This window comes from Akebia trifoliata, chromosome 3 (genome assembly GCF_017979445.1).
Source record: "Akebia trifoliata isolate Shusen 1 chromosome 3, ASM1797944v1, whole genome shotgun sequence".
In the NCBI taxonomy this organism is placed as follows: Eukaryota; Viridiplantae; Streptophyta; class Magnoliopsida; order Ranunculales; family Lardizabalaceae; genus Akebia; species Akebia trifoliata.
In genome coordinates, this window is record NC_141377.1 from 23,517,564 (window position 1) to 23,541,996 (window position 24,433).

The 24,433-nt window shown below is 37.7% G+C and overlaps 1 pseudogene; it reads left to right on the plus strand.

Annotated features, from left to right (window-relative positions):
• The first annotated feature begins 13,946 nt into the window (after positions 1-13,946).
• On the plus strand, positions 13,947-24,105 carry LOC147406165 (homeobox-leucine zipper protein PROTODERMAL FACTOR 2-like; annotated as a pseudogene).
• Positions 24,106-24,433: the final 328 nt, after the last annotated feature.

Consider the following 24,433-nt stretch of genomic DNA (forward strand, 5'->3'; position numbering starts at 1 on the left):
GTCTTACTTGATTGACTTTAATACCTTGACTTTAGTCTTGCTTGATTGACTTTAAGTTTTTGGAGAAACGCCCTCTATTATATCTTTAATTCTTTGGACCCCCAAATGGAGGTGTTCTTGAAGAAATATATTGGCAACCCTCAATAATTTTGCCTGAGAGCCTGATTGATCGATTTTTTTAGTTTAAAATTTTAAATTAATTCTATTAATGTTTCACTTAAATTATTTAATATTTTATTTATTAATTTTAAAAATTTTAATTATAAAAATTATGAAATTACCGTTTTACCCTCGGACAAGACTTTTTGTGTTTCAAGTCGGTTTTTGATGTTCTAGGATGTTTTAGAATCAATTTTTCGTAAGGCATTCAATAGAAATATTGGTTTGTGTCATTTATGAAATTTTTTGTGTAAAATAGTCGTGAACTTTTATGAGGGATATTTTCATAATTTTGTCGAATTCTATGAAAATTGGCGAAATGATTTATTTGATTTCGATTTGTTGTTTTATGTGTTTGAATGGTTTTCCTAAGCGTAACGTAGGCTCTAGGGATATTTTAAGGTTAGGGGTATTTTGGTAATTTGATCATTTTTTAGTGATTTTTATCGTGAAGATTCTTTTTGTCTGAAAATGATGATTTTTAAGCTTTTGGGGTTATATTTTCCTATCGTAGCGTGGTTTCTATTATTTTGTTAGTTCGAGATACCTTATCCAAATTTCTGAAACATATCTGGTAACAAAATAAAGTATTGGAATAAACATCCATCATTGGGAATCGTTGCGATCGGGTTGACAAGTTGATTAATCAGGCGAGTGCAAAAATGGGGTGTCTACACTAGTGAGTTAATTATTCTATTTAGAGCAAGGAATTGGTAATGACTTCCAATCCTTATCTTATCATGCCATCCCTAGGAGAGGGGTGCTCTTTACTACTTAATTAATTATTTCAAGTGTGTACAAATTGAAAAAATAACACACAAAGACAAGGAGTAACCCACTAACAAAGAGAGACGTGGGTGTTTTGAAATTACCTCCCGTGTTAGACGGGGTGAAGACAGTTTAAGTCGACTTAGGCCACCAACTCCAATTTTGGTGTGCGAACCTAGGGAGCCGTAACGGTATTGTTCACCCGTCGTTCTTCCTTAGTCTATTACAATCCAAGCTTTCTTGGATAATTAAAAAAAATTACAAGAAATCCTATACAAGAGTTTATAAAATAGAAAAATAAACCTAACTAAAGATTAAAAGAAATTGAAAGAAAAAAAAATATTCACCTACAAGGAATAAAACAGAAATATTAACAGAAATGATAGTAAACGGACTCAAAAATAGAATCTGACTTATCACAATCTTGCTGCCTGTGTCACATTTTATAGAAAATTTTATTCTACCCCAAATCGATATACAATAATAGATAATCGGAGATCGGAACAGAAAGTAACAGTCAATTTAAGTTCTACTGTCAATGGTGAAAAAGAAAACGGGAATGACTTTTTTTTCAACGTTTTTTTTTCTTTCTTCTCTCTTAAAACCTTAAGAACACTTGAACTTATAGAGAGAAACCAAAATAAAAAAAATAAAAAAAATAAAAATGAAAGAAATAAATTTTAAATCAAAACTTACCACTAATACCTTTACCTTTCCCCGGTAGCGGCGTCAAAATTTTGATGAGACTATCGTTGTTCTTCTCACCGGAGTTAATAATAATCTTACTTTTACCTTACTTGTGGGACAAGTAGGGGATCAAACCCAAGAAAAATGAGGAGTAGAGTTAAGCTAAGAGGATAAAATTTAAATTAACTAAAAGGAATTAAAACTATTTTCTTTGTATTTTTGAACTTATAAGAAGATGTAAAATTACTAGAAAATGAACTAAAGTAAATGAAATTAAAAACAAGTAAACTTATGAAATTAAAATACCATTGGAGGTAGATCTACCTAGAACATGTTGATGAGCAATTCCTAATCTCTAGCCTTTTTATAACTCAATCATAAGGGCTTGGTGTTAGCTCTCTAGATCAAATTAAATCAAACGAGGGTACATAAACAAAATAGAATTCTTTGAAAACTTCCTACTACCAATTATCTAGTTTAAGCATACTTTATCTCGATCTAATTTAAGCATAAAGTATCTATATTAAGAATAAAAGGTGCAAGAAATCTTAAAAAGAACTCATTAGTATTTTAAATAAAAGAACGGCATGAAATTAGAAACAACACAAGAACTTGCTCTAGACTTTTCCACTCTCCAATGGAGGAGAACTTAGCCTAATGTAATTGCAAAAGAGAGAAGATAAGAGATGAAATAACTTTTCTTCATTTCATGGAGAAACTTATAACTTTTTCTTCTTCTACTTCTTACAAAACTATTTAGCCAAAATAAAATAACTAGAAAATGAAAATATAAAAAATAAGAGAATAGGCTAAGAGCCTTAGATTAAAGGAGTCTTTGATAAGAGAACCAAAATGGGACCCCTTCTCTAGAGATTGAGGCTCTATTTATAGAGAAAAATATTTGTAGAAGAGTCTAAAAGTAGCCTCCATTTTTTTTTTCACAAAAAGACAAAAGAGGAGAACATGAGTTAAGGATTAAGACATTCCAAAGGATTAGGGCATTCAAAGTGGGCCCAAATGCTTTTGTCTTGAGATTTTGATTCCAAATTGTTGATTTTCTGCACAAGAAATACACGTAATTAGATTTATCTAATAAATGAATTTATTTATATATAATTAAGCTTAATTAACATGCAACATGGTGCTTTGAGGCTTATCATGATTATTACCTTAATATGGAGAAGTAGGGACAAAGATCAAGATAAATGTCCAGAAAATGTGCGTATAATTGAGTGTTTGGAGACACTCATCAGGTCCTGACTAATGTATACCGCACATTCCAGAGTATGTTTCTTCTAAAATATTTTGAACTTCATCTTCTCTGAGACATCTCATTAAGATGTCATCAAAAGAGCAACGATATAACTTATCGTTGAAATAGAAAAATCGAGGTGCCCTACGACGTATTTCAATTTTGTGTTTTAGGTCGTTTGGCAGTTTTCCATACTGTAGATAGTCAATAAACAACTTTCTCCAATCTTTGACTTTGACTATTTCGATGGTGTTTGCTTCGTGTAACTCACAATTTTCATCTATCAAAAGAGGTAGTACCTACCTATGGCAATTGGAATACTCATTGTCTCTCCTTCTGGCATAGCCAAACTTGCAACAAGACTAGTTAAAGTGTCAGCCTGCTTATTTTCAGCTTTTGGTATATGCCTGATGATGACGTCTTCAAACTGACTTATAAGTTGTGTAGTATAGTGGTGATAAGGTACCAATTCATATTTTTGAACGTCATACTCTTTTAAGAGTTGATTGATGACAAGTTGTGAGTTCCCATACACATAGAGTTGGCATAACTTTATCTCCAACTTGAGTTCTAAATCAATGATCAGAGATTGGTATTCTGCAACATTGTTTGAACGTAATTTTGTCATGGCAAACGAAAACGAGAACGAAAATATCTCATTTTGTGGGGTGGTAAAAATTACACCTACTCCTGCTCCATCTCTTCTAACTGCGCCATCAAAGAATATTCTCCAAGCTTAAAGCACATCAATAGAAAAACCTTCTTCACCAGGCAAGTCATGAGACAAATCCCATTTAGTCGAAATACGATGATCAGCAAGAAAATCGACTAATGCTAGCCCTTTTACAACCTTCTGAGGGGTGTAAATAATCTCAAATTCTGATAAGAAAATAGCCCATTTAGTTATTCTTCCTAATAAGACTAGCCTTGTCATGATGTACTTGAGTGGATCAGCTCGCGCAATGAGTCGGATTGTGTGTGATAACATGTAATGCCAAAGTTTTTTTATAACAAAGATGAGTGCTAAACATATCTTCTCGATGGGTGAATAATTTACTTCCACTCCAACAAGAATTTGACTCAAGTAGTAGAGTACACTTTATTTTCCTTCATCATTTTCTTGAGCCAGCAATGCTCCAAGTGACATTTCTTACACACTAATATAAAGAATCAGTGGCTTATCAGGAATTGGTGCAAAAAGAACAGGAGGCTTGACAAGATACTCTTTGATACTTTTTAAAGCATTCTCAAAAGCTTCATCCCATTCAAATGATGTATCTTTCTTCATCAATCGACTGAAGGGATGACAACGACCAGTTAAGTTTGAAATGAATTTATGAATGTAAGCAATTCGACTTTATAGACTTTTGAGTTCATGAATATTCTTTGGTGCTGGTATTTTTTGAATGGCTTCAATCTTATTTCGATTAATTTCAATACCGCGATGCCGAACCACAAATCCCAAAAATTTACTTGAGGTAACTCCAAAAATACATTTTAATGGATTCATCTTGAGCTGATATAGTCACAATCTGTCAAAGGTATCACGTAGATGTTGTAAGTAATCTTCTCTTTTCTTGGACTTTACTACTAGGTCGTCAACGTAACATTTAACTTTATCATGTAGCATGTCATCAAAGATTTTTTGCATAGCTCGTTGGTAAGTAACACCAGAATTCTTAAGTCCAAAAGGCGTAATTTTGTAACAATATATACCTTTTGAGATATGGAAGGTCGTGAGCTCCTCATCTTTTAACGACATTCGAATTTGATTATAACCAGAAGATCCATCCATGAAAGACAGTTTCATGTCCTGTAGTCACATTAACCATAAGTTTTATGATTGGAAGTGAAAAATCATATTTTGGACATGTATTATTCAAGTTACAAAACTCCACACACACTCAAATTTGTTTAATCTTCTTTTTTATCGGAACTATGTTGAAAATCCAGGTTAGATAATTTACTTCTTGGATAAAGCTAGCTTCAATCAACTTGTTGACCTCTGTCTCAATTTGGGGTACCAACTCTAGTCGAAAATGACGTTAGGCCTATTTTATTAGACGAACTCCATGTTTGACCGCGAGCTGATAAATAACAATCTTCGGATTAAGTCTTGGCATTTCTTTATAAGTCCAAGCAAATACATCTTTGTATTTTTGTGACAACTTGAAGTACTCAGATTCTTCATGTTGGTTTAAAAGAGCGTTGACAAACATGGGTCGCGACTCTTCAATCATCCTAAGATTTATTTCTTTCAAGTCGTCAATAGTGGCTTGTCCCCCTTCTTCAAAGACTAGTGGAGCATTCTCGAGTTCATCTGACGATACAGAATCTTCTTCTAGGAATTTCTCAATAATAATATGATTTACAGAAATGATAATTTTAGAATTTTCTATTCCCATAGTTGAAGCTCGATTGTTATTTGTTTGGTTTGTGAGGATGATGGTACATCACTTCACAACTAATACATATGATATCGAGACCTCTAAAGCTGCTTGTTATTTTATGCGAGATGGAATAGTGCTATGCAAGCCACTACTATCTTTATGCTCAACATGTTTATTTCTTTGCTTAGGTCAACGTTGTGATTATCTTCGTATTTTTACTCCAACATTCTGACCAAGTCTAGATAATGCAGACACACGAGGTTTATGAGTTTGTACATCATGATGATCATCTAAAATCTCCAATTGATCAAATACTGACGTGGTCAATATGTGGCCACCAATTTGATCAAAGATCGATATCTGTGGAACTAGTATTTGTTTTATAGACTCATCTTTATTGTAGTATATTGTGAAGATGCCATCTTCATCTTAAAATTTTCGATTGGAACCTCTGGTGTATACCCTAGCCCTGCTCGTGTGAATGAAACTCTTTCTCCAACTCGAACTAGTTTGACTTGTGTTGTAGTTAAGCTATGAATTTGATCAGTTGGTGGTAGTTCACCCAATCGTACGGGTTCACCTTTCTTATAATCGGTAATTTTGAATAACTTTGAAGCTTTAGGACCGAACCAACTTTTGGACTTGACCTTCGCGATGTTGCTCGTGATTGATATAGCTAGGATAACATTTTCTACGAGTGTCTTTACTATGTAATATTTTTGGAAAGGTGTAACCGAAAGGGTTAACTTTTTTTTCAACATCCCCAATTCGATTTTAGAGACAAAAGACTTGGTCTTTGAAGAAATTTTTTTAAAAGGTGAATGTCCCGGCCTCCGTCGTGATTGCGATACGTAATGAAGCATTAGGGTTGGTGGCACAACTATGGATGATGCATCCACCTTTGATTGACTTACTTTGATCCGTTGAGTTTCTAGTTCATGCTCTTTTACTCGTTCTTCATGAAGTTGAAGACTAGGAGAAATCTTCTCGACATTATTCATAGTATGCTTTCCTTTGTCAAGTCTTTGCTTATTAGAAAAAGGTACTGAAATTGGAAGTGTTTCTTGAATAACGTCGCCTCCAAAATAAAATTTTGCATCGGTAAAATACTTTTTTGTCTTGTTAAATGGTTGATCTTCTACTACTACACGTTTTTTAGCACTGTCTTGGTGATACTTGAAGCATTGGTGTAACGTGGATGGTACTACTCCAGTTTCATGCAGCTACAGTCGATCGAGAAGTAAGTGATATGAAGTTTTACAATCAATCACGTGGAAAAGCGTCATTGATTCCAAATCTACGATAGAGAGCTTGATTTTTATCATGTCGATAGCTCTCTGACCACCTAAGTTGAAGCCTTGAATCATCAACTTACTACAAACAAGTTGATCCGATGAGATGCCAACTTGTTTTAAGGTACGAATTAACATAATGTTAACTACAGAACCACAATCAGGAGGATTCTTTTAACTTTATTTTCCCTCAGATAACCTGTGACGTAAAGAGGCTTATTGTGAGGTCGAGAACCCAATTGGAGATCCTCATCAGTGAAGGTGATCGTGGCCATGCATATACCATCTTGTTATGGATCTATGTCGGGTTGAACTTCATGTTTTGATTTAGTTAAGCTTTGCTTTGAAACATGCGGAACTTTTTGGAGTTCATTGGAGAAATCCAAGTCAACTTGCGAATCTTTCATTTTCGAGGTGATATTGTCTTTCCCAAGTCTTTAATCTCCATTACTGGAAGTAGTAGGATGTTCTTTGGAGTTATTATCAGTAGCATCTTCTAGCACCTATGCTTCCACTTGGTGATATGAAACCGTACAAACTTCCTTCAAGAGTTTCTTGGGTAAAAATTCTAGAAGAGTAATCTGCATACGGGGAGATTGCTGAAAGATATCTTCGAGATCTATAGGGGGAACTCGAAAAACTTTCTTCTTTGTCACTTTGTTTCATTTCTTTGACCCTGTACTTTGTTTTGACTTTTTTTTTCTCTTTGGTTTTGGGGTAGGAAGAGTCGGCACGTGTGTAGAACGTCTTTTTCGACGAGTAACAACTGTTCACCCTTTATCATCAATTAAACTAGATTGCGAGATACTCAACTTTGAATTTGAAGTCGAATAAGATTGCGATCCTTGTTAAGATGAAATGGGAAATGTAGCGATCTTTCTATGATTCAACTTTGCCCCCAGTGTGGGATGGGCCTTTTTAACGTCAGAATGTACGGACATGAGTTCTGGTGGTTGAGGTAGAGCTTTTGAAATTTGGAGAGATGGAGTGTGTGTTGCATATAGACTTGACAAGAGTATTAGACCAAAAGACCCAAATGTGTTGAGGTCATGTTGGAAGTAACAACATTTTCGACACAATCAAGTTCAATATTTCCTTTACATGCAAAATTATTGATTTTTTCTTTGAAGACGAAATATTTTTCAATCAGGTGACTAATCATCCTGTGATAGCGATAATATTTTGGATCATTGTCGTGACCCGTTTCCTCTGGCCATTTGGGTATTGGAAGTTCAATGAGCTTCAATTTCAGTAGTTCTTCGAACATGCCCAAGACATCAGCATCAGGAAAAAGGCATTCTTTCGCTTCAAACTCTTTAAGAGTTTTCCAAGTTTTTTCTTTTTCTTGTGTTGAAGCAGTTCTTGACTGATCTTCTCTTCTCTTACCTGTGATCTTGATAGGTTTACTAGTGGTAGTAGACAAGACTTCTTTAGTTTTGAAGGACTTACCATCCTTCTTTTCCTGCCTTTTAGACTCGCTTGGTTGTTGAGTCTGACGCACAGCTATACTCTACTCCATGTCGTGTGCACGAGTAGCTAGCTCTTCGAAAGTATGCGATTTAATTCTTTTCAGGATATAAAGGAGTTGTCAATGCATCCCTTGAATACACATTTTGATAATAGAAGATTGAGAAAGTTGATCCATACAGTTAAGGGAAAGATTTCTCCAGTGCTCTATGTACTCAATGACCGGTTCATCCTTCCTTTGTTTGACAGCAGCAAGCTCCACCATACTCATCGTTCTTCTAGTGATACAGAAACGATCGAGGAACACTCTTTCAAGTTGATCCCAACTGTCTATTGAGTTAGGTTCTAAGTCGGTATACCAATCAAATGCATTGCTACGGAGGGAACAAACGAATTATTTCACTATGAAGTCACTAAATGTACCGATGTTGTTGCAAGTTTCGATGAAGTAAGCAATATGCTACTTTGGATTGCCTTTTCTTTTGAACTATTTAGTATAGGGTTTGGAATAGACCAATGAGGATTGTGGCATGCCCCTATACTGAGCACGAATGGTGTTCGTAACCACTGTTTGCCACTGTTGAACGGAAAGTAAGGCAACAGACCCCTGTGGTGGGTCTACCGTAGCTTTACGTGAGCCAACATAGTCTTCTCATTGTTCTTCTTCGAGAATAGTCATGTACGTTTCAGGAGTGAATCCTAAAGGATGCGACGGTCCAGTACTAGATTCATTCTCCTTGTGTTTCTGCTCCAAACTACTGACAAGGGTTGCAATTTGGATGTCTTTATCTTCCATTACCTTTGTCAATTTGTTGATAGTATCTGCCATCTGAGCAACTTGTTGTTAGCGTTCCAATTGTCATCACTGCTCTGATAGAGGTGTGAGTTTACGACGAAGAAGTGATCGATAGAGATTTAGACGATCTCTCGCTTGACTTTGAATCAAATCAAGAATTTGACAAGTCTTCTACAACATCCACGCATGATGCATTTGTTGTAAGTGTCATTTTTTAGGCACGTTTCTTGGAGTGATGCTAGAGAGGCTCTACTAGCTTGGATCCACCAGTTTTCATCATTGTTCGTGTTACATGATGATCACGACTGATAACCTGGGCAGATTCAAGGTTTGAAGAAAGGATTTTCTTACGTTTCTTAACAGTGACTGATGCGATAGTATTGACGTTACGGGATGCCATGATGCTTTGATTAATGTTTTTTGTAGTTGATTGAAAAATGAGAGGTTGAGATAGTCTCACCGAGCATGCTAGAAACTTGTGGACAATAAATTTCAACAAATCTACCTCGAGATTCGTGAAATATGATCACGAATGATTTATTGATTTTTGATAAAAAGGATATATAAATATCGGCGTTTCCTCTTATTAACCGTCTAGTACAAAAATAGTGACGTATGTAACTTTTCTTCTTTCTAGGCTTCGCGTTCTATCGGTTAAGAAGGTTGCTTTGACGTTGGCCTCGTTTTGTGCTTGATCTTCTATAAAGGCTTCTGTAGATTTTCTTCTCTCCAGGCTTCGCGCTTTATCGACTGAGAAAGTTTTCTTGGCTTTCAGAAAATGGCTTTATGCTTGATCTTCTCTTTAATCCAAATCCAATTCATATGAAGCCCATCCCAATCAATGAGCCCCAATTTAGACTTGTGGGCTTAATTTTGATTTAAGAAGCTTTCTTTAATTTAGAAAGCGATGGAGATCCATTTAAATTTTGATGCCTACAAATGCCCCATCAAGGATGCGTAGTCATAGGTGCAGCTGAAGACAATGCTTTCTTGATTATGTTGTCATGAATGCAAACGCTTTAGCGAGGATGAATCTTTATGTTGACATTTTCATCTTCGACTTGTCTTTTCTTGGCTTTGAATTCTTTAGGAGGTACATGGTAAACTAGAAAAGGTGGTTGTAGACACTCCAATTTGAATGGGCCCTTACTCGAAAGGGCCCAAAAATATCGATTTTCCAAATAAATGGGCCAACGGGCCTTAAGGGCCCAAGTCATTGAAAAGTGACATTTTGATCGAATCAAGGCTCCTAAGACCTCCTAATGGTTTAGGGGGCCCACCAAAAGGACTCGGCCTACCCTATGCTTTCCCAATATTTGTCGTTCCGCTTCCAAAATCAAAAATGTCAAATTTTTGATAAAGTTCACCAACGGGCCGAAAAAACCTAATTTGCCAACACGTGACATTTTGATTAATCCAATAATTTCAAAATCTCAAAAAAATGGATAAAATTAAAATGAGACTTGGGACACCTTTCACTTCCTCGACCCTCACCGCTCCATCTCCAAATTCGAAAAAACCTAAGCCCATCTAAGGCCCATAAACCCGTAAGTCACCTAAAATGTATTTCTCGCATTATCCCCTAACCTAAATCCAATCCCATATCATCTAAAAACCTAAAATGTATCCACCCTCCCAAATCCAATCCAAAATGATCTAAACTAATTCCTAAAACCCAAAACCTTTCCTAAAACCCAAGTCCAATGCCCCTAAGCCCAAACCCATATCCAATTCATATCGAACCCACAACCCTAACCCATAAACCACAACCCACATCAACCAATCACTCTTTTATCATCAAAAGGTGACACATGTCATCACCCCCTCTCACCTCCCTCATCAAACCACCCATCCCATCACCTTTCTCTAAAAAATTAACTATCCACATCACCTTTTCTCTAAAAAATCACATCAACCCACACCCTCCCCTAACCTACTCTCATTACTCCTTCTAAACTTCAATTCTCTCAAATCAAACACCTCCAACCCATACCTCTTCTTCTCTACCCTCTCTATTTTCCTCTTCTATTATCCCTCTCTTCTCTTTAGTTTTATTTTAGAAGAACTTAAGATGCAATGATCCCCCTCCCCTATCTCTGGTAGATCAGACTTTGGTCTGGTCGAAAGTATAAGGGTTGTAATCCATTTTGAAAATAAAATCGATTTTAATCCCTCAACTATTTTGAGGTAATTGGTGTTCTAGCTCTTCTCAACTCATGAGAATGAACCCATAACCATAGTCAATATTTTTCAAATCACATTTAGTTCCTGAGGCAAATGATTCAAAGGATCATCTCCTTCAATGGGATGATTCTATAATCAAGCCGAAAGCAAATCCCTACCAAGGGTACAAGATATCGACACGTGGCACTTCACTTTTGTTTTGCATTTTCAATTTAAAATGACTAAGTTGAGTTGAGGTTACCACTACATGGTAGGGAAACAAGGGTGCCTAACACCTTCCCTTTTTCCCAACCAAGTCACTTATCCCAATCTCGAAGTTTATCGGTACTTTATCCATCGTGAGTCACTAAAATGCCAAAATGTCACTTTTTTCGAAAAATGTACTTCAGGTGACCATTCACACCCACTTACAATATGAATAGTGGTGACTCCAAATCTTAGTAGACGTGGCCATCGTAATCGTGAGAATCACGTATCTACAGCTGGCGACTCCACTGGAGAGCTAGGCTCAACCCTCGTGTAAACTCGACCATTTTGAAAAAAATATACAAAATGTTATTTGCAAACTAACATTGTGTGTTGTTTGTTGTTTGTGTTTTATTTTATTACATGCTCATGTTGTAATATTTATTTAGTTGCTTTCTTTCACTACTTACTTGTAAGGGAGTCGATGAAAAAGAAATGAAAAAAAGAAATGGCACGTGCATTTGCGAGCATAACCCCATTGCACGACTACCCCACCCTCAATATATTTAGCCTGGATGCCTAGTAGTTCCACGGCTTGAGATCGTTATTTCAAGTGTCGGGGATGAAAACATCAAATCCGATCACCAACCAACGACGTATGTACTTCGGTATGCATCGAGATTTGAAGATCAGTAGCCGTGAAACCACCTACTAGCCGCATGCATGTGCCCGATTAGACAATCCTAGGACACAAGTTTTCAATTTTATATTGACCCTCGAAGTAACGTTGTAAATGTTTAGTGTATTCGGGCCTCGAAGCCCAAGTTGTAAACCCACAATGGCAAGTTGTATAGGCTTAGGGGTATGTCTTTTCTTTGCTTATTCCCTTGGTAAAAGGGGAAAAACCAATTTTTTTTATCATGCATATCATAAAACAAAAAAAAAAAAATGAAAAAAATGTAACTTTTTTTTTTGCCCAAGGTAAAAACTAAAGGCAATGTGCCTTAATTTTGGATTAATAAACTTGAAAAAAAAAAAATTTGCCAAAAATTCGTACTAGTCCGTATTTCAAGCATGGATAGGTATGAAATACCTTTATCCGTACTTGAAATACGGATGAAATTTTTTTTTGCTCATTTTGTTCCTGATATCAGTCTTGACAACTTTTGTTCTCGGGTTTATTTTTTTTTAACGTTTAAGGCTTAAAAATGCTTAAGTGGATCATTTTTTAATTAAGCTTAGGACCTACTCCTCGTCATTTTTTTTTGTTTGATCAAAACATAACTCGCATGTATCCTTTCGATCAAAGTTGACCCCACCTAACGTGGTACACTATCAACCTCGCCTACAATCAAGTCCGTTACCGTCTATCACTAAACATCAAAAATGAGTCCACGACCCATATCCATCAAATGGGTCAACCACCCATATCCACTACAAATGGGTCCACGACCCAGCTTCATTTCAATTAGATCATTGCAACTGGGTCCACAACCCAGATCCATTTCAACTGGGTTTACGACCCAGATCCATTTCAACTGGGTTCATGACCCAGATCCATTTTAACTGGGTCCACGACCTAGATCCATTTCAACTAGGTCCATGACCCAAATTCACTACAAATCGAGTCCACGACCCATATTGAACCAAATCCATCTATGATCTAACAAATTTAACAACTGATCAATCAACTCAAATTAATTCAATCTTTTTTAACCAAAAAATATATATATTTTAAAAGCGCCAATTGCAGTCCTTGATCAAAGTCAGTGCCTAGAAAGATCTTGCCTTGTTGATATGAGGAGGATAGACTACGTCTATTCAAGGAAATGAGGTGATTTAAGAGTACCATTGTGCGCCGCCTCTTCCCTAGAGATCTGACTGGCCGGCATTGATTTCATAAAATTGGGTTGAGGGCTAACAAAAAAAATATCTTTTCAACTTGAATTGTTTATAGCAATCCACTTTTCAAAATGCTATACCGACTCCGTGTCGATGCCAGTCTCGTGCTGATGTAATTTTTTTTCTCAATGTTATACCGATTCTGTGTCGATGTCAGCTCTGTGCTGATGTAATTCTTTTTTTTTCAATGTTATATCGACTCCGTGTCGATGCCACTCCGTGTTAATGCCAACTCCGTATTGATGCCGACTCCGTGTTGATGCCAGTTCCGCGCTGATGTAACTCTTTTTTCAAAAGATTTTATTGACTCCATGTCGATGCCAGCTCCGTACTGATGAAATTCTCTTTTTCAAAAGGTTTTATCGACTCTATGTCGATGCCAGCTCCGTGCTGATGCCAACTCCGTGTTAATGCCAACTCTATGTCGATGCTAGCTTTGTGTTGAGATAATTTTTTTTTCAAAAAAATATTTTACCGACTCCATGTCGATGCCAGCCCCGTGCTGATGAAATTTTCTTTTTCAAAATGTTTTCGATTCCATGTTGATGCCAGCTCCATGCTGATGCCAACTCCATGTTGATGCCAGTTTTGTGTTGATGTAATTATTTTCAAAAATACACAATCCAACTCCGCGTTGATGCCAACTCCGTGTTGATCCTGACTCCGCACCGAGAAACCCTTCGTTTTAAAACTCGTTTACCTTATAATAAATAATTTGACCCGACCTAATAAAAATATCATGTTTCTTTATTTTTGGAAACAAAATAATAACGCTTGGTCTTCTGTACCTAAAGGTGGCCAAACGAAAGAAATATAAGCAGCCAGAGGTACCTCCGTGTTTTCTTAGATCTTCCACTGTTACCATGAGTTCTTCCGAACCAACATACCCCACAGCAGTCGAAATGTCAAATGTTGATCCCAGAATAGCAGTACTATTGAAAATGATTGAGAGGCAAGAAAAGATGCTGAGTGCCGTGTTAGTCAATGCCAACATCATACAAGCCCAAACAATGCAGCACCATGCGTCAGGGTCAAATCAAGATCTACCCGAGCAATCTCCGTAGGGACCACAAACCACTATGCCTCCCGCAGTGCTAGAATACCAGGGACCCCCACTCTATATTCCACATAATCGACCACCCCCTGTGGTCATTCCTGATGACGAATATGAGTATAGGGCCACAGAGGCCAAAAGTGCAAGAGATGAAAATTTGGCTCAGCAAATCGAGTCACTACAAGAAGAAATGAGGAGGATGAAAGGCCTCAATACTATGAGTGGAACTCGGTTCAAAGACCTCTATTTCTATCCCAATGCTCAATTACCGACCAAGTTCAAGTGTCCGGAGTTCAAAAAGTACAATGGAGTGGGGTGCCCTCTTTCACACCTGAAACTATATTGTGGATCCATGTGCCAATACGACGAAGATGACAGGCTATTGGTGCAGTTATTCCAAAAAAGCTTAACGGGACCAGCACTCAAATGATTTTTCGAGTTGGACCACACTCTCATTAAGAACTAGCAGGACCTAGTTGAGATGTTCTAGCACAATTATCGATTCAATACGGATGTGGGATTGGATCGAAATGACATGGCTAAGATAGTGAGAAAACAGAGGGACACGGTAAAAGAGTATGCCCAAAGGTGGCGAGAGTCTGCTTTACAAGTAAGGCCCGCAATGACTGAACAAGAAATGAACACTACGTTCATCTCAATACTAGGGCATGTTTTTTATACTCATTTGGTGGGACACACTACCAGTACCTTTTCAAACCTAGTATAGGTAGCAGATCTGGTTTTTCGAGAATGGCATTCACTCTATGCCTATTTCCCTCTATATTGTGAATAGGTAGGGGGATTTGGTTGATGTTCTGTTGTTGAGTAGGGTTCGTTGGTCCATCTAGTATGAGAAGCTTCCTTTCTATCAGGTTTTGTACTTGATGCTTGAGGCTCCAACACTGGTCTGTAGAATGCCCTGGTGCACCCATATGGAATTCACAGAACAAACTAGGATTGTACCCTGGTCCTCTTGTAGCTTCTGGATTTGGTGGTCTTTTCGTGAGATACTTTCCCCTGAGCAGTATTGGGAACAACTCTGACAATGACATGGGTAACCTGGTAAACACCCTGTTAACTCTGTTAGGCCGTGCTTGCTGACCCTACCCGTACTGTGGTGTCTGTGGTACAATAGGTAGAGGATTTGCTTGGAATTGGTTCTGAGGTACAGGCTGGTGGTAGCGCTGGGGCCCATGAGGTCGACGAAGTTTGTTTTCTCAGTACTGGTGCTGGAATGAAGAGGGATCGGTTTGGTTGTACAATGTTAACATGTGTCTTTTCTCTTTTCTTTCCTACCGACACTAACTTTCTTTGAGGGGGAATCCCTGTTGTTGCCCCTAGGCTCGTAAAGTCAAATATCATCAGCTCTGATAGCTCCTGTTGGGTCAAGGGTCAGAATCCATTTTACTCAGGGACCAAAAACACCAATAATCAACAATGTCAACCAATACGCGCCCAACTCATCTCAACATTCACATCTACCACTCATAATGGTAAACCTCACCCTCCATCCCACTCATCAAAATCCCAATGCTACCACCCGACCACCTTTCATCATACCTTATACATTGCCAAGTTCCCAAAATACAGTTCGACCCCCCTTTCACATACCTTACACTTCATCCTCACGCCCACCACTCGTCATTCCATATATTCCATCAACTCCTCACGTAACTCCTCTTATCACCACCATGTCCAAATCATCACCACCACCCCTCATTCTCAGTGTAAAACCTGATCTACCTCCAATGACCATCCGCTTACCTAAACCATTCCCTTATAACTGCAACCAAGCAGTTCTCTAGAGCTACGAGACCACCATCACCACAACCGCAGGGGTTGAGACCATGAAGAAAGCCATGGTGACAGACATTGGTCATATGACAAAATCAGGGAAGTGCCAAAAGTTACCAGCAAAAGGAGTTAACATCAGGGAAAAGACAAAATAAACATCGAAAGGGACAGAACATGAAGAGAAAAGAAAAATAAAAGGAAATGACAAAATGAGTAAAAATAATGAGAAAGAAAAGAGGGTGAAGATGTCAGATAAAGAAGTTGCAGACTTCATTAAGCATATTCGCAAGAGTGAGTATAATATCGTCGACCAGCTAAACAAACAACCAGCTCAGATTAGCATTCTGTGTCTTCTACAAAAATTTGAAAAACACCAAGAAGTACTATTGAGAGTTTTGGGAAATCACATGTACCTACGACCATTTCGCCAGCACAGTTGGAGCAAACGGTTAGTCAGATCATGGCACCCAATCCCATTATCTTCCCTGAAAGCGAATTCATGCCAAAGGGGGGGGACATGTGGAACCATTAAATATCATGGTCATATGCATTGCAAGGGTGTTAATCGATAATGGTTCAGCCCTCAATGTCTATCCTCTCGAAACATTTAGAAAACTTAACGCTGACTAGTCGCCTGTCAAACCAAACAACAAAGTTGTTCGAGGTTTTGATAGCTCGAGAAGGGATTCTCTGGGAGTGGATTTATCGATCACAATAGGCCCATGTACATTTGAAGTAACTTTTGAGGTCATGGAGATGCCAACAACATTCAACATACTACTGGATAGACCATGGATCCACATAGTAGGGGTTGCACCTTCCACTTTGCACCAAAGAGTCAAATTCATCATGAGGCAGAGGATAATATCAGTATTGACAGAGAATCTTATTCTGACTAGAAGAGCTCCAGACGTGTCGTTTATCGACATAGAGATGACGAAGGACAAAACATTCTACCACTTCTATCAATTTGCTACTGTTAATCATGTTAAAAAAGGGAAAGAGAAGGAAAGAGCAGAGTTATCAAGGAAAAATCTGATGATTGGTTGTGTTTTGAAAAAAGTAGGTTACCGACCCAGACCCGGGACCAGAAGGAAAAGGGAAAGCTACACCGGTCGACTCAAAAAAGTACACTTCTTATTTCAATCTGGGGTTTAGGCCCACGAAAAAGGATATAGCAGACATGAATGGCAAAAAGAGGGAACTCCGATTAGCCAAAAAACAAAATCGTGAACTAAATGTTTGAAATCTGGGTAAAGTCCCTCATATTAGCGTTAGCTTCCTGAAATCTCAGGTCAGACCTGATAGTTTATCAGAACCACTGCCAACAAAACTAGCCAGAAAGTCAAGAACAATAAGGTTCAAACCTGTGTACATTCAAGAAGACTCAGTTGTTGAGTCCCAATCATCCTTCGTAGAAGACATTGATGTCTTATTCAATGGGGATTCCAACGAAAGTCTATCAGAGACTGCTCTAGAATCCACCAAAGTGGAAATCACCACAAGCCTAGAGAAAGAATCACCCTTCCCTACTGGTATTGACTGGATATCAGTCATCATCCAACCAAGCTTGGGAGGGACTATGCCCCAACTTAACAAAGATCAATTGGAGATAATAGTTATCTCCGAACCACCAACCAAACCACCCAACAAATCACTATCTCATCTCATCTTCCCCCTTTGAGAAGGGAAAACCTTGAACAATTGGAAAGAATTCTCATTTACCCTCGAGACTGCTGAGGCCTAAAACAATGCCATTAGACAAATCTAACTTGCCCGAGGATTATAACGAGCCCTCGTCCTCGGGTAAAAATTGTTTTGAAGGCTCCCTATCTTTACTAATGAATTTGCATGATTGTTTTTCTTATTTCAGAAATCCAGAAAATCACAAAAAAGAAAATATTCCTCAAAAATCAAAAAAATCAAAAACATCTCGAAAGATAAAAAAATAAAAAATCTTTCAAAATTGTAAAAAAATATATATTTTTCACAAACCAAAAAAGGAGTTTTCAAGAGATCTGTCTCGATCAAATGAGTACCTGGATATAATAGAATTTGAAAGGAACAAATATGATTTTGACCTTGAACTCGACTTCGACCTCATGGGGATCGAAGAAAAGTCTGAGGATGAAATAGAGTACCCGTCTAAAGAAAGCAAAGATTTGGTAGAACGTCACGAGAAAGGTGTTTAGCCAAACATCAAGGATACAAATTCAATCAATCTTGGTACCGAAGAGGACCCACGAATCATCAAAATCGGAGCCTTATTAACATTACAGCAAAAGGAAGAAATAATCAAACTCTTACAAGATTATCAAGACATCTTTGCATGGTCATACAGAGATATGCCTGGGTTAGATATAGATCTGATCGTCCACAAGCTACCATTGTTCCCTAAAATAAGCCGATCAAACAGAAATTGAAAATACTAAAATCAGAATGGACCCTCAAGGTCAAGGATGAGGTCATGAAATAATTCGAAGCAGGGTTTCTTGTAGTATCTACATACCCCGAATGGTTAGTTAACGTTGTCTCAGTACCTAAGAAAGATGGGAAGGTACACATATGTGTTAACTACCGGGACCTGAACAAAGCTAGTCCTAAGGATGATTTTCCACTACTACACATCAACACTCTAGTCGACAATACAGCAGGGCATAGCATGTTCTCGTTCATGGGCGACTTCTCAGGCTATAACTAGATAAAATTGGCAGAAGAAGACCAAGAAAAATTGTATTCATCACACCATGGGGTACTTTCCACTACAAAGTCATGCCATTCAAGTTGAAGAACGCAAGGGCGACTTACCAATGGGAAATGACCGCTTATTCTACGATATGATCCATAAAGAGATGGAGGTCTATTTAGATGACATGATCATTAAATCTGGCATAGAAGAAGATCATCTAGTAAATCTCAAGAAGTTATTCGACAGGATGAGGAAGTACAGTTTAAGACTCAACCCAATAAAATGTGTATTCGTGACAACATCGAGCAAACTATTGGGTTTCATCGTCAGCAAAAGGGGCATTGAGGAAGATCCGGTAAAAACCAAGTATATCATCGAAATGAAGGCACCTATTTTAGAAAGAGACGTTCGGAGCTTTCTGGGAAGGATATAGTACATCAATCGTTTCATTGTTCAACTCACGCCTATCTGTGAACTAGTTTTTAAGCTATTCAAAAAGGATACACCAAAAAAATGGAACAAAAACTGTCAGGAAGTATTTGATAAAATCAAGCAATACCTGCTCAATCTACCAGTCTTGGTCCCTCCTACTCCAAGGCAACCTCTGTTGATGTACATCTCAGTACAAGAAATGTCAATGGGGTGTATGCTAGGGCAACATGATAAATCAGGACGGAAGGAACATGTTATCTATTATCTCAGCAAAAAGTTTACTGAGTATGAGGCAAAACATTCGACACTTGAGAAGACTTGTTGTGCATTAGTCTGGGCATCTCAACGACTACGTCACTATTTGCTTAGTTACTCGACTATGCTTATAACCAGGATAGACCCCCTGAAGTATCGTTTCGAGAAATCGGAACTAATAGGTTATACAGCGAAATGGCAATTATGATTATCTGAGTTTGACATCACCTATGTCACTCAGAAAGCCATCAAAGGGCAAGCCATCGCCGATCACTTAGTCGAGCACCCATTACTTGATTATGAGCCATTGAAGACGAACTTTTCGGACGAAGCCATATTACTCACTGAGGTTGAGGACGATGATGAAGAACCAGGTTGAAAAAATGTACTTCGACTGAGCAGCTAATTAGAAAAGAAACGTAATAGGGGCGGTCTTGATCAAATCAGACGGGTCCTACGTTTCAATTGCCATCAAACTAAAGTTTCAATGTTCTAACAACGATGTTGAATACGAAGCATGCATAGCAGGGTTGAAAGTAGCACTACATCTCGAGGTAGATGAGATCGATATTTTCGGAGATTCAAGCTTAGTAATCTATCAGACAACTAGAGAATGGAAAATCCGAGAGCAGAGACTAGTCCCTTACCACGAGTATCTGAAAGAACTAAATTCGTGATTTGACATGATTTCATTCACATACATACCAAGAGCTAAGAATCAGTTTGTAGATGCACTAGCTACACTTGCTTCTATGATTAGTATCTCAAAAATCCTAGTCATCGACTCAATTGAGATTGGAATTCAAGATGAGCCGGCCTATTGCTTACTCGTTGAAGTAAAAGAACCCGAAGAAAAGCCATGGTACTCAGACATCAAAGCATATCTTGAAGATCGAACCCTCCCATCAAATGCAACGTCGAACGACCGAAGAAATATTAAAAAATTAGCAGGTCAATTCTTCTTGAGCAATAGTATCTTATACAAAAAAATCACATCATGAAGTCTTACTTCGATGCATGGTAGAAGCTGAAGCAAAACGACTAATCGAGACTGTACATGGTGGAGTCCGTGGACCCCACATGAATGGTCATATGCAAGCAAAGAAGATTATGAGGATAGGATACTATTGGACAACTATGGAGAGTGACTGCTATCAGCATGTTCACAAATGTCATCTATGCCAGATTTATGCCAACAAGATCAATGCTTCACCTTCAGAACTGTATAATATGACTACCCTTGGCCCTTTTCGCTCTGGGGCATGGATGTCATCGGACAGATCTCGCTGAAAGTTATGAACGGGCATCGTTTCATCTTAATTGCTATAGACTATTTCACCAAGTGGGTAGAAGCGGCTTCATATGCCAACGTCACAAAAAGTAATATCCTAAAATTTTTCAAGAACAACATTATCTGCAGATATGAGCTTCCCAACAGACTAGTGACTGATAATGCCAAGAACTTTAAGAATAAGGATATGATCAAGATGTGTGAAAACTTCCAGATCACTCACCACGACTTTGTACCCTACAGACCTAAGATGAGCGAAGCAATCAAGACAGCCAACAAAAACATCAAGAAAATTATCGAGCAAATGACAGTTACGTACAAAGAAAATCAAATTTAGAAATTTCTCGCCAGGAGACCTTGTATTGAAGAAGATTCTACCAATTCAAAAAAATGCCAGGGGAAAGTTTCAACCAAACTATGAGGGACCATTTATCATGCAAAAGGTATGACAGGAGGAGCTCTGATCCTTACGAAGATGGACGGACAAGTCTTCCTGCACCCGATCAATGCTGACACTGTCAAGAAATACTATGCCTAAAAACTGATCCTGAGATGACGAAAGGCCATCTTTGTTATTCCAAACTAACTATCAATCATAGTCAACCCTTTTGAGCCATCACATTCATTTCTTAACCTAAGACTAGGACAAGTCAATAATTATCAAAAAAAAAAGACAAAAGAAAAGAAAATTAAAAAAATCAAAAGCATCAAATTACTCATGGTCCGCATGAGGATAAACTGTGAAAGTCTAAAAATACAAAAAAAATTGAAAAAGTAAAAAAACTCGGACATTTAATCTTGAGCTCGACCCAAATCTCCAGCCTAAACAAGCTCGAAAGGAGCTAGGAGGAGACATAGATCACATTTTTGAAACAAAAATAAATGAGTCCCATGTCTAAACCAATTTAAATACATCCAGACCTTAACTTCTTTTGTATCCTTCCACTACCATATAAGCCCAAGCCAACGTTTCGTCCTATTAAAAGTTATTTTTGATCAAGGAATGTACTAGGACAACATAGTGACAGTAGCAGCACCAATGATCTTTCGACTTGGTCCGGACCTCAAAGTCTTATTAGTCATTGGAAGACTCGAGAAGGGAATCTAGATTGGATATTCGAAAAAAAAATAGTACTTGAAGCGTAGAGTAGTCGATCTAGCTGCTTAAGTTGAGTTGCTGAAGCACGAATAGTCGTCTTCAAACTCGAGAGGGAAATCTAGATCTATTACTCAAGAAAGAGTACCACTACAAGAGTAGAGTCGCTGATCTCGCAGCTCAACTTGAGTCACCAAGCCACAAAGACACAGAGACTCTGAACAAGAACTGTAATGTAAAAATTAAAAAATGCAAGCATAGTCTGAAAAAGTATAGTGAAAAACTGAAAGGGCGCTATGAGTAAAAGAATCAGACTATGGTAAGATCAAAGCCACCGGCACGATGAAAATCCCAAAAAGGACGTCGATGAACAAAAATGTGAAAATCGGGTCTGGTGAAAATCGTAATTAGCACCAGGGGCAATAAAGGCAAACAAAAAAAATAAAAATAAAAAAAAAACTCCTGACCCGTAAGAGTATAAACTGTGAATGGCGAACTATTTTCAAATTTTCAAGACCCAAACAGATAATAGTCTTCCAATACCAGGGCACTAGGGATGACTCTAAAGAAACCGAAAGAGCAATTGACGCTTATATCCTCTATGGTTGGTAAAAATACCGAAATCGTCACAATCAAAGATTTTACAAACTCTGAATTTATCGTACCCATTTGATAAAGACATTTCATAAAATTTCAAAAAAAAATTACTATTTTGGTCGATGATGAAAAATCTAGGACTTATTCAAACTTCAAGTTTTCAAAGCATTAGATACACCTGAGGCTGGGTAAGTAAAAAACTTATTTTCTTTTCAAAAGTTTGACATTACATTTTTTACTAACAAAATGAAAATATAAAATATATAGTGCCAATCACACGTCTCGATGAGAAATGAATCAAGTCTCTCTTCCAAAGCACGAATTCAGATAGCTTATCCTATCATCACCATCTCGGCGTTCGAAGCATCACTACTCACTAGGTAAGACGCGAAGGCATCGAAGCAGGGACCCTAAGCAAGCCTCTCCTGAGATCACTCTCCGGGCCTACTGAGACGGATAAACCATTGATCATCGAGCTTGCAATTTCAACAATGGAAAAGCTGATCCGAATGGCCCAACTTGGGGAACCCTTATGGATGCGTGGCCTTGACGATACTTGTGAGATTCTAAATGAAGAAGAGTACATGGAAACTTTTCCTAAAGGAATTAGGCTGAAACCTTTTGGATTGAAAATAGAAGCTTCACAAGAAAGTGTCATTGTAATCAAGAATCATATTAACCTTGTTGAGATCCTTATGGATGTGAATCAGTGGTCCATTATGTTTTCTAGTATTGTTTCAAGAGCAATGACTCTCGAGATATTATCAACAGGTGTAGTAGAAAACTACAATGGAGCCCTTCAAGTGATGATAGTAGAATTCCAAGTCCCTTCACCTCTTGTTCCGACCCGAGAGAATTTCTTTGTAAGGTATTGTAAATAACACTCCGAGGGAATTTGGGCGGTTGTCGATGTGTCTTTGGACCATTTACGTCCTAGCTCGATATTGAGATACTGAAAAAGGCCATCTGGCTATGTAATCCAAGAAATGCCAAATGGTTATTCTAAGGTTGTATGGAATGAACATGTTGAAAGGGATGACGAAGTAGTTCACACTATATATAAATCGTTGGTTAAAATATGACCTTGGATCTGGAGCAAAGAGATGGGTTGCTACCTTAGATCGACAGTGCATACGCCTTGCTAGTGTTATGACTAGTAACATGCCGACTGGAGATATTGGTGTGACAACGAATCAAAAAGGGTGAAAAAGTATGTTGAAGCTAGATAAGAGAATGGTGATGAGTTTTTGTTCTTGTGTGAGTACTTCTACCACTCACACATGGACCATATTATCAGGATGTGGAGCTGATGATGTGAAGGTCATAACCAAAAAGAGCATAGACGACCCAGGCCGACCTCCTGGTATTGTGCTAAGTGCAGCCACTTCTTTCTGACTTCCTGTTCCACCAAAGAGAGTCTTTGATTTCCTCAAGAATGAAAATTCTCGTGATGAGCGGGATATCCTTTCTAATGGTGGTGTTGTTCAAGGAATGACACACATTGTTAATGGCAAAGATCCTGGTAACTACGCATCTCTACTACAAGTAAATACCCCAAATTTCAACCAGAACAACATGTGGATATTGCAAGAGAGTAGCACCGATACAACAGGCTCTTTCTTAGTTTATGCTCCTGTTGATATTGTTGCAATGAATGTGGGGCGACTCAGACTATGTAGCCTTCCTACCTTCAGATCTTGGTTGATTCGACTCCAACAACAAAACTTCATCTTAGATATGTGGCAATTGTTAACAACCTTATTGTTTGCACCGTTGAAAAGATCAAAGGCGTCATTACAAGGGACAGTACATGAATTGGAAGGATTAACTTATGGTAAAAATAAAGTAAGATCAACAAAAAAAGATAATGAAGAATGGATTTTAGGTTGTAGAAGAAAAATGTAAAGAAGTAAAGAACGCACATTTCATAAAAAAAACAAAAAAAAAACAAAAACATAAAAAAAAAAATTCAAAAAATTCAAAAAATCAAAAATCGAGAAAATACAAAAAAAAAAAAAAACAAAAATCAAGAAAATGCAAAAAAAAAAAAATCAAAAAAATCTCTCAAAAATCATTTCAAGTTGCACTCAACTTCGATTTGTTAATACACAATAAAAAATATATGAATTTCAAAACTTATCA